At 35.3% G+C, this 12,558-nt stretch overlaps 1 protein-coding gene across 3 annotated transcripts in view; it reads right to left on the bottom strand.

Annotated features, from left to right (window-relative positions):
• Positions 1 to 12,558, bottom strand: part of LOC145283593 (5-hydroxytryptamine receptor 1D-like) — a 1,014,695-nt gene that overhangs the window by 246,461 nt on the left and 755,676 nt on the right. The gene's annotated exons all lie outside the window — the stretch shown is intronic.

The following is a 12,558-nucleotide window of genomic DNA, read 5'->3' as shown; positions in this document are numbered from 1 at the left end:
AATCTTCCTTGTTTTTAGACAGGATCTCGAACGACCACACACCGTGAAACTCCTCGACCTCTGTGTGGACCATTCCCAGAACCTTAGAAACCAAGCGCCGAGGTGTTCTCCATCAATGTAATGTGGCACCTGGAAGACTGAGACTGTGGTGCGACGTTTCCCCAAATATTCAGTTCCCAGGAGATATTGTTGAGTGATTATTTCCTTTTGGGAAATAGAAACACACTCTTCTGTTGAGTTGAAGATTGCGCTCCAGGTGTTATAAACCTTGCACTTTATGACGCGTAAGTGTCTGAGGCCTCCAGTGGCCAAAAGGTGGATGATAATCTCTGGTGTTTCTCTAATAACCTTTTTTGTCTTCCGGTCCACTACAAATAGTGATAGGCTCAATTTTTGAATCTCTTCCAGTTTCGGGATGTTGACAAGATGTCCTGTTTCAATAACTAGGTGCAGGCATTGTCTTGCCTTGTCGATGAATTCTGTGACACTAATGTCGACTTTCGGAGATTTAGTCCATGGGTTTGGCGTAGAAGGTGTGACGTTTTCCGTATCCATCGTAACGACAATAGGCGTCTGGCTCGCAGAAGCGGCCATAGCCGGACCGTTAAAAAACGGTTAATGAAAATGTCCACAAGACTGTTAGAAATTACAGTAAAAAAGGCAGGAAAAAAGGCGTCGCGTAGAAAAAAATCTGACTGTAATAGAATTAAAAGAAAAAAGGAGAGAAAGGAGAGAAATCGCTGATAAAATAACGCACCGCACGAGTCAAATGATTCGTAATGGGGTAGTTATTTAAATTGCTGCCCACATCAGCAATATGTGGCACAAGCCCAGAAAGTGGGGACCCAACAGGCTCCTCTAAAGGAGGTACACTCCTGCAATTGTAAAAAATTGCCTGAGTAACCGCCTTGGCATCCCCGGTAAGGGCGCCTCAGGCAGTAAGCGATAAACTTCACCGGAAAGTCCAGTGGCATGTCCTGGGAGGGTGGACCTCCTATGTATTACCCAGGCAGCCTATCTCCGTCCTACAGGTGCTGGGCCGGTTCCCGGTCCCTCACCTGTCGGGCTGAGTGTCAAGAACGGATCCTTGACGAGTACTACTACCATGTCTTCCTGCAGCCGAAGCCGCTAGGAGACCTTTCCCATCACGAGTAATGGGGGTATGACACCAATGATTTCGACGATCGTTTTTATAACCACAAGTTATAATAAACAACCAATCAGAAGCTTCCAAAGTTACTATAAAAATTGTCGAATTTTGGATTCAATCAGTTTGATACTTCGCCGCCATCTTTGTTAATAGGATTTACTTAACACTCAAGATCGGAACTGCACTGAATCTTCGCCGCCATCTATGTTACTAGGAATCCCGTAACACTCAAGCTCGGAACTGCATTGATGCTTCCCCGCCATCTCTGTTCAACATAATGTCTCAATACGTAACAGATCTTTTACTCAATATTAATATAAGTCTAGGATACATAGACTTGTTGACCATGTTATATATCTACAGTACTATAGTGACCATATTATATATTTACAGTCCTATATGCACTGTTGCTTTCTTTTAAAAGTACTAGTAGATAAACTAATACATTAAAATAAACTCTGCTCTTTAGACTCCATGTATAATTCCCTCTATATAATATAATTATATATATATATGTGTATATATATATATATATATATATATATATATATATATATATATATATATATCAATTACTTATAGTTGCAAACATGGGAATACACAACGCAGAAGATTTTTAGCACGAAAATAAAATTAGTATTAAAGAGTCTGTTTATTTTAGTTTCTCCAGTAAGTCCTTTACAGTTTAGACGCAAATACTCATTATCATAGCTATATGAAGGTCCCTGACTACCCAAGGAATCATTTCAAGTAGAACAATTATAATATAAGTAATGAAAATACACCAAACATACCAACTGTAAACTTCATAAGAAATGAAGATTATGGTTCTATAAAAGAAAGATAAAAATGTTCCACTTTTTTTTTCTTTATTATTTTCACTTTTTCTTTTTATATTCATTCCATCTCCTGTGTCCATTGTTTAATGTATTCTATATATTTCTGTCGGTCGATAATTTAACAAGGGACTTCGGTAAATCAAAATTACAGAGCGAGTGGATAACGGTTTTTCACACATCTCAATCGATCTCACGCAACACTGTCTCTTTGAAGTATTGCTTTAACACCTCGATTTTATTTGATCTTTGACCCGTACTTCTATTAATCACACTATATACTCACGCAACTGCCAGCAATATAATCGAGAGATTTGTCACTCGAACGACAGACAAATCACGCAAGGTCTATTCAAAATTGAGACCTTAGTAGAGCTATTTAAATCGTATCACTTTTCATATTCTGTTTTATAGTTTATTGCTGAATTTTGAAAAGAAACAAATCTTTTGAAACTTGCGTTGCATGGAACTAAACAGATATTCAGTGAATATGGATTTTTCGTAGTTCATTTGTTTTGAACGAGTTTTATGGTAGACCGACGAAAGCCATATTCGCGTGTATTAAAATAATGTGCAATTTACTCGTCTGGATTTGTTGGTAATAGTGTGACAAATTCTTTCAAAATCAGTTAGTCACATGGGAAACACACACAGAAGTTGCTAATATGCCAAATACGACATATTCAAAATACTTTTTTTTACATAGTTCACCACATTATCAAGGCCCAGAGGCCACTCAAGGATAAGGGTTAAAGAGTGTACAGTAGAAATTGGACAATATAGTAATCATTAGTAATGAAAATTTGGTAAATTTGATAACTTATATGGAACGGCTCATGAAGAACTTATTTACTTTAGATTTGAACACAACCATATTGTAGTCAGCCGGAAAGCAGGAAAACGGAAGACAATTCCACAGGCGTGCAGTTCTAAGAAAGAAGCTTTGTTTATGGAATCTACGTTTAGGTTTAGGCACAGATAAAGAGTGGGGGGAATTATTGATAGTGTTTACAGCAAGACGAGTGTTTCTTGTGAAAGTTTGGCGAGGGGGGACCATAGATTGAAGCTCAGTCGAACACTTTCCATGAAAATAACGATACATCAGAGACAAACTCGCAACATCTCTTCTGTGAGATAGAGGTTGCAAGGAGGAGAAAAGGACATCTCCTACGAGGCTACGAAGTCTATTTTGAACTCTATCAAGGCAGGACATGTCCTTTCTAGCAGCTCCTGCCCAGATGTGGCAACAGTATTCCATCCTTGGACGTACCTGGCTCTTATATAGATAGAGAATAGCATCAGCAGTGAGATATTTACCGGATCGATAGAAAGATCCCACCATTTTTCCAGCGGCCTTGGCAACAGATTTGATGTACGTGTTCCATTTAAGATCAGGAGTAATGGTCAAGCCCAGAAGCTTGTCAAAACTTGAGTTTACAAAAATATTATATAATGGATTATTATACATGACTTCAAGAAATAAAGAAGGTAACCGAAACCGTATTTTTCAAGAGCTTGTAAGAAAATATTAGACAAAAAAACGGAAACAAATTCTTAAATAAATAACAGTAAAAATACAAATTAACAAATAAGTAATACGAAAAAAATTATAACATTACTCATTAAGAAAAAAATACGTCAATAATTACAAATAAAACTAATATGGAAATAATTAATGAAATATTACGAGACTGTATTTAAAGTAAAATATTACGAAGTGCCTTAAATAATTTTCAGACATTTTTCTTACGAGCACCTTTAGTGATAGTACACACATGAAACTATACTCCCCTTAGAAGTAATCTTCTCTGGTTAAAATGCACTTTTTGGTACTGTTCCAACAATTTCAGAAACTCCTAATAGAAGTCTTCTTGCGTGAGCGTGTCAATGACTCTCGTCACAGTCGCTTTCATCCTCTCAATCATTTCATTAAGACAACCTCTAAGGTTTTCCTGGATGTGAGGGATTGAGGAAAAGTCATAGAGAGCAAGGTCTTGACTATAGGGTGAGGAAATGTTTTTATTTACTATTCTTTATTTGGCCAATCAACTTTGGTTTTCTGGCTTCCTTACATTTTCCACAGCTCTCACCTCTTGCAGATTCCTTTCCTTCCTTTCATCAATTATGCCACTCAAAAATTGATGCTTGATTTATGCAACATGGTATAAAAGCTGTTTAAGCATTCTGTGGCAAGTTTAAAACAGAATGTTTTTTGCATATTATCTTTGGAAAGTGCCCCCGCATCCAAATTGCGTTTTTGAAATTCATCAGCTGTTGCAATCAGGCTTTAGTAGATAGTGTTCTTCCTACTTTAGCTGTTCATTTGAACTAGAAACCATGAAAAAGGGTCAATCATCTCATTAGATATATAGCAATAAATTACTGATTTTTTAAGAATCATCGACAAATTTAAATGCGTGTGCAAAAAAGTGTGGGCACTTATTTAAGGTATCTCGTACACACGAATTTATATACTTCCATATTATAGTAATTGTAGAAAAGACTGAGACTAACAATATCTATGCTGATCCTCGACGTTTTCATAAATTTGTATTATTTGAATTTTTCAGTCTACAGCTTTAATCTTGAGTATTATTTTCTCCAGGTTTCGGTCTATGTTATCTCCGTAGTTTTTTGAAGCATCTTGTCGAACCCGGGACTTTATAGAAAATCTCCATCATTCTCAAATCAGTGGAATAGGTAAATAAACAAACAAGATTATTTCTATCGTAAGTCTTGTGAATATTTAGTTTGCGGATTCGACTATTACATTTAATATTTATTTGCATTTTGGTATTGGCTAGTTCAGCAGTTTTAAACTAAAAATAACAGTGAAATTTTGAAAAGACGTAAACGTCTTAAACAGTTACTGTTACTATTTAGTTAGAATGCACAATAAAATAAAAACATTAAAACTTAACTAAAAAACAGAAGTTATGATTTCCTCGATGCGTCTCTTGTGCCTTATATTTGTAAATCACACGTTTATAAGGCTGCGGGCGATAGCCAACCTTTATTACACATTAGGTAGCCGCTAATGTTTTTAAAGCATGTACGAGGAAACTTTTAGTATTTATGGAAACCGCCTGAGTCAAAGCATGATGCCATTAAATGAAAAATATAACAAAAACAAAAGATGATTATTACAAAGACATAAAATACCCATTATCTTTAACCGAAAAAAAAATAAAACAGTAAGCGGAAGAGAGTTCCACAACTTTGCAATCCTTGGAGGGAAAATACTGGAATGAGGAGCTGTATTACCTGAGCTACTAAAACAAGGAATTGATGAATACGTCTAAACCAATGCGTCAAACCAAATAAGATAAGTGGAACAGGGGAAATTAGACAATTCTGAGGAACACATGCTATTATAGTATTCGTAGAAAAGACTAAAAGCAAAATCACGTCTTTGAGGAAGGATTTGCAGTGGAGAAGAAAGGGTAAAGTCGATCAAATTAAAGATACGTTTCCTTACTTTATCAATATTCTCCAGTCAAAATACAACAACAATACTCCATACACTGTCTGATAGTGGATTGTAAGACCATGCCCCTGAGAATGTGTTTAGAGTGATAGAGAGAATCGATTTTACGAAAAAGAGGTTTAATATATAGTCCTATTGAAAATTTGATAAGAAAGAAAGGCCAATAGGTTTTAGAGTCTATTTTTTATCAAGTGCGGAGACATCCATAATAATCTCTGGTAGAAAAGGGACAAACTTGAGATATAAAAACAGTAGCTGAGTCTAAACATGATAAACGAAACAATCCATATTTACTCACTATCCATAATTGAATCCAGCTCAACTTCTAGATCAACTGACTCGAGGTTGATAAGTGAGCAGCAAGACTAAAATAGATGGTAGTTACATAAGCATAAATGTTGAATCTCAGAATAATATAATCTAAAAGAGAATTTATATGCAGGCGATCGATACACAAAACATAATTTGAATTAAGTTATTCAGGTTAACAAGAGTATCTTGTCTTAATTGTGTGTGGCGTCTTTGAGTGATCATTAATCTAAAAAGATCTGCTTTAACTAGACCTGCATGAACATTATCTCTCGATTTTTTAAACACCTAAACAAAGTGCACATAAGGATTTCCACAAAGCCTATACTCGCCTACAATGTTTCATGAACTATAAAAATAATATCACTGGCAAACAACAATTTTGTTTAAATTTGTTTATTTACAGTCGTTTATCCACATTTCTATAATTGTTGTTTCGTGACGTTTCGGACAACTATTCCTCTGACCTTTGTCTGGCATTCCTATCCGCGAGGGAATAGAAATGCTGAATTCTTAAACTGTACGTTCAGTAATTACTGATTTCAATAATTGTTGTCATCTCATCACATTTTGGTTAACTAATCCTCTGGCCAGCTTTGGGTGGGCTTGAAACCTCAGACAATGCTCGCCTGGAACTATGGAGATTCAACATCTCTATGCACTGCGCCACGGGCCCCGAAGGGAGATTATCGTTGGATATTTTGGTCCTATGCAATCTAGTATTTTTAACTGATTTTCTATTGTCTTATATGGTATATATTATTGAATTATAAACGTTTAATTTCTAAAGTTCCAGATAAACATTGCCTAAATATAGCAGTTTCAATGCTTCACAAAGCCGGCCAGAAGATTAGTTGACCAAATGTCGTGAACCGACAACTATGGAAGGCATTAATTAATTAAGATACAGTTAAGGGATTCAGCATTTATATCCGGTCGCAGTAAACCACCTGACGAAAGCCAGAGGAATAGTTTGTCGAAACGCAGTGAAACAACAATTATAAACGTTGAGGATAATAGTCCGCAAATAAATAAAAATATTCAAATTACTCATCTCAAATAATTCTAAAAATTAAATAATAAATGATTTTGTTAATGTGGTGAGACGACAACAATTACGGATGGCAGTGATAGCTGAGAATGCAGTTAGGAGATTCGAAGTTCCTATCCGTCGCGGTTACCACCTGACGAAGGCCAGAAGAATAGTTGGCCGAAACGTTGTGAATAAACAAAACCAATAAAAGATCAAAAACAACAACTAATAAAGATGAGAATAGTAGTCCGAAATAAAAATAAATTAATATATAATGCTCATCTCAAAAATGAATTCCAATTAAGGAATAATATATATATAAACGAATTTGTTGTTTGCGTTTTTCAGTTGGTTTAGAACAAATCTGATAACCGAAAAATCGAATCAGGTTTTTGAGATATAACCTGAGATTGTTTATTTTTGTTTTTGCTCAAATGTACGTATGTGTGGAGTATTTTACAAAGGAATTGGTGAGAGAAAATCTACGTTCTCATCGGGAATTAATATTTGAATGATTAGAAATGTTCTGCTCTGATAGTTTTAGGTTATTTTGTTGAGAATGTATCAGCTTCACATCATAAAATCCTCAAAATATCCGAAAATTAGTGCTGAACGTACACCAAGGAAGACTGATCTGTGCGGTACGAATTGATGTCTTGCAAGTAAAAACGACATCAAAAACCCTGTGGTAGACATATACTAAATACTCAACCAGCAGCTTCACATCTATCCCGGCTAAATGAAACACTCTGGACAAGGACGGTGTCTGCTTCACTTACTTTCTAGACTTTTTCAGAATTAAGCTGAAAAGTGGCATATTGACAATCATCAGATCCGAATACTGAGAAGGGACCCAGAGTTCGATAAATCAATGATGTAAGTTTAACTGGAAGCAGAGAAGCATTTGGTCTTGTAGTAAACTTTCTGGGCAACAACAAGACCAAAAACTACGATTGACTTCGTAACAACACGATAACTACTTTCAGAATCCCGGCTTTATATATAAACGTCAGAGACCGGTTTCTCAGAATCTGGATGCAATAAGTGAGGAGCAAAGGGAAGAGTCTATCAGAGGCTACCGAGACGGAGACCAGGTGTCAGGATCGTTGTGACGCGGACCTGATTGCTGATTCCGGTTGGAATCTGAAATGAGACTTTCTTACCGCTGACCATTCCAGGACTTCGAAGAAACGGAATTTCCGACTTAAAATTTGCAAATAGTTTGGCAACATGCAATTTCTGTTTACTTATCTGTTTCAATGTATTCTGTTTACAATAATTAATGTTTCTAGCAGGTAATCAATATCTGTTGTTGTCAAGACGTTTTTATCTGAAAAATAGATTTAAGATAATATGTGTCGAAAAAAATTAGCATATAATGCACCATAAAATGTAATCGATTTTATCACAAGACGTGATTGTTTTCTAAGCAACATGGAACAAAACGTCGTAGACAGAAACCGATGGCATTTTATGATTCAGCCCTGCAACAATACTCTAAATAATTTCTAGACATTTAGACAACATTCAAAGAGTTAAAAAAATGTTGCCCAGTATATTTTACAAGAATTATAATTAAATATAATTAAATAAGCCAAAAGCTAAAGACGGGCACGTGGGAAGAAAATAAAAATGTGAGGAAACGGTAAAAAATCTTTGGAGTTGAAAGAGAAACAATTAAAAATTGAAAGAATATAAAAAGAAGCGATGCAAAAATATACAGAAAAGAAGGCATAAGAATCATGAAATAGTACAAACACTAACTTTCATAAAAGTAACTCAATTATGAAAATATGTGACGGATAGCAGAATTTACAATATGGTTGTATGTTAAACTGATTACGGTCAGCAATTATCAAGTTCAAAAGCCATTAAATTATAAAAGCTAATGTGATGAGAAAGTATGCAAATTGAATGATGAGAAACAGTATGGGAGCAACAACATTGATAAATGCGTTAAATTATTTCAGAGAAGAGCAGAGAAGAATATGACTTTAAATCGGATTTTAGGACAAAGAAGTTGTAAACTACTAATAAACAGTTTCTGAGAATATTTCGAAATACATTTACTCTTGGAAAATATTGCAGCACAAGCAAACTTATTTTAAAAAAGGGAGGACAGACTATAATGACACTTAGGCATGGTTCAATCGTTCTAATAAGCAAGAAATCAGCAGCTGTTGAGGGAATATATTTTAAAGTAGGCATCAGCGTGACATACTGAAAATCTTGAGGAACATGTTGTGAACAAGACGCAAGTAAATCCGACCTGGGAGTTTTGCGGGAGAGCCAACATCGAGAATTACGCGCGTGAGAACACGTATTCAGTAACTGATTTATAACATTATATAGAATGACATAACAACTAAAGTAAAAAAAAAATCAAATGTCAAATCATACTGTAATAAAATAAAAAGCTATAAACTATATCACATCTGTACGGAGAAAATAACCTCACAAAAGAATTTAACAGACATGTCTGTTTTAACTCTAACTTTGCAACACTATTAAAACTCTGGGCCTTGATAAGTGGTGACACCCTTGTAAAAAAAAAAAAAAAAAACCTACACAGACAAACCTGTGTAATTTGTAATAATCAGTGAAATGAAATACTCTGTGTTATTGTAATAAAAACAATCGACCAAACTCGATAGTCTAATAGTCAACATATAGAATTTCTTTCAACTACTTGTTTTTCTGTATATTATATGCATTTTAAAGTGTATGGAAGTTGCGTAATAAGAAATTAGAAAACACATAAAACCTAAAGTAATATGGTAACTTTCATGAAAGCAATAATCATTGCGGAATTTGTAAATTGCGCTAATATCCATAATTGTAGATGAATGTAAAATTATTGTGAATAAACTTGATGCAAGTAAAGGTATGATAATTTTTAAGAATCATTATAGAGTGCACAAACCAATCTGAGGAGCAAACGAATCAACTGACAATATTTCAAAGTTATATACACAGATATAGGGATGTATCGTAGAGAGTTTGCACTTTTGGGTTATTATCGAGGAAATATATAAATAGCGCAGAAAAAGAATAAAAAAAGATGTACAACGTCGGTTGATGTCTTAAATGTCACGGAAGATCTCGCTAAATTGAGATACTGAAGACAGTTCGGATTATGGATTGGATCTTTGTGGAGGGCGTTTTCTTTCTAATGCAGAACCAGTAAGTCTCATAATGAGCGACGTAAAATTTCTAATATGTAAGAATTAGGAATACTATTATCATGACTTCAAATTATACTATTATTACTACTCTTATATAGCAGGCAGGGAAGAATTTCGGGAGATTATTTTACTGAGTTTATTAACTATTTGAGAACTAAAAACAAATAATATTAAATTTGTGTCAACATGATGGTGGAAAGTTAGTTTGCACTTAAAAAATATGGTGATATGTCTGTGCTCCGATAAGAGAACTGTATCATTAGAATTGTCAATCGTTTTGCAGCTCTGGACCCTAAGAATAGTATGAGATCAACCTGTTTGTTTGGGGTTTACAACTTGATAGGCGGCCAGGATAAGGATGTTTAGTTCAACAGGATAGGGAGAACGATGTGATTCTAGAGAACATTGTCTTCTATGCAGCTGATAATGTTGAAAGGATGGGCGAGTAAGGGATATAGACGTGATTTGATGTGAATGGTTTATCACAGGGATCGCTTGCTGGCTTGAAATTAAAAATTGTCTGGACGATGCAAAGTTACCTTACCAGGATCGATAAGAAGTGATAAATCACGAATACATCAGTAAGATTTGAGAGGTGAATATGGTCAGTAGAAGAAGATTTTATCTTGGCTTTCAATCAAAATATCAAGTTATATATTCGAAGTTGAAAGCTCAAGCAAAATTCAGAATCAAAGGCAATATAAATCATTACATGCGGAACACAGTTGCTGTAAAAATCACAGAAATATATGTATATATATATATATATATATGTATATGCATATATATATATATGCACACGTGTATATATGCTCACATATATAAATATATACATATATACGCATGCATTTATATATTTCTTTGAAGATTTATATATATATATATCATACATTATTAATATTATTAGCTAACATGGAGCTTTCACACAAGACAATAAACGATCTGATTGGAAACCTGTGGTGTTCTCTGGAAGCTGAGTGACAACAAGTTTCCCCGGAGGTTCAGCTCTCTCAACTTCCTTCGATAGCATTTGCAAATGAATTTGCATTATCGCAACATCCGCTTACCATTGATTTCTCGCTGATAGTGGCCATTGGCTTATACTAAAATTTGAGTGGCAATCAACCTCCCCAAGGTCCCAGTTCTCTTTGCGCCTGTCACACCGAGGTCTTGTTGGCGCTCGCTCCTCGCTCTTTCATTCCTTATTGACCCTTCTCGGCCCTTTGGTATCACTTTTTTATTTGGGAGTACGGTGATGAAACAATGGTAGGGATGCACGATGGGGGGTGTAGGACTTGTAGATATGCAGTTTCGGTGTTATTCATTCCCTGTAACGCTTATTCGTTATATTGTCTTGTATTATTCTCCGCATTCAAGTGTTTTCCTTAATATTTCAGTCGTTTTCATTATCCTTGGTCGTTGTACTTTTGCAGTTATTCTGAAATTCATTAGTGCTCCTACTATTATCGGTACTATTTTGATTTTCTTCATCATCCAAATCCCTTTTAACTCTCTGGCTAACTCTGTGTATTTACTTCGTTACTCCTTTTCTTTCATACTCACCCTGTGGTCAGCTAGGACTGCAAATCTACGATTTAACAGGATTTTTCTTTCTTGTTAATTATTACGACATCTTCTCTTCTTGCTTGGATGGGTTTTTCCGTCTGTATGTCCATGCCCCATAGGATTCTGTGGTTCTCGTTATCGAGTACTGTTGCGGGTTTATGCTTGTACCATTTCTCTGTACGCTCAAAATGCAGTCGTTTGCACAATTCCCAGTGCACCCCCCCACTTGGTCATGTCTGTTTTTGTATACCTTTTGGGCGAGTTTTCTGCATTCACTTACTATATTGTTTATCGTTTCGTCTCTTTGCCCACAGAGTCTGCATTTACTGTTTTCTTGTGTTTTATCGATCCTTGCTTTAATATTGTTAGTTCTTATCGAGTTATCTTGTGCTGCAGTTATTAGAGAATCAGTTTCTCGGCTTACATATCCTTTTCGCATCCATGTCCAGGTGTTTTCGTTATTCTCATCTTTTGTCATCCTTATGAATCTTTTCTCGTTTTTTCGTTTGTCTCTCTTTTTTCTGTTTTTTTTCAGTGTCTCTCGCTGCAATAATTATCCTTTCAGTGTTTTGTATTATGTATTTTTCTAGTTCTTTTTTTTGTGTCCTTCACACAGTTTCTATACAGATCAGTTCTCTCCCGTCGTCTTTCCTTTTTACGTAGAGTCTGTTAATATGGTCCTTTGGGTGTAGTGCATTATGGATCCTCATGAGTTTCCTATTTTTCTGGTCGAGTTGTCTCAGTTCTTCTTTTTTCCACCCTATAAACGGTCCTGAGTATCTTACTAGTGACACTGTCCATGTATTTATACCCTTTATTAGGCTACTGCTATATAATTTCGTTTCCAGAAGTTTTCTTGTTCTCCTGAGGTATTCCTTTCCAATTTTCTTTTTCATTTCTGTTGCTCTGATGGTGTTCGCTTCCAGAATTCCCAAGTATTTATAGTCGTATTGTTCCCCTAATGCCCTCATTTCTGTTTGGTTGGGTAGTTC

This window comes from Euprymna scolopes, chromosome 8, assembly GCF_053919585.1.
Source record: "Euprymna scolopes isolate OS-2025 chromosome 8, ASM5391958v1, whole genome shotgun sequence".
In the NCBI taxonomy this organism is placed as follows: Eukaryota; Metazoa; Mollusca; class Cephalopoda; order Sepiida; family Sepiolidae; genus Euprymna; species Euprymna scolopes.
The sequence above is the reverse complement of the archived record's forward strand: the minus strand, read 5'-3'. Positions and strand labels throughout refer to the sequence as shown.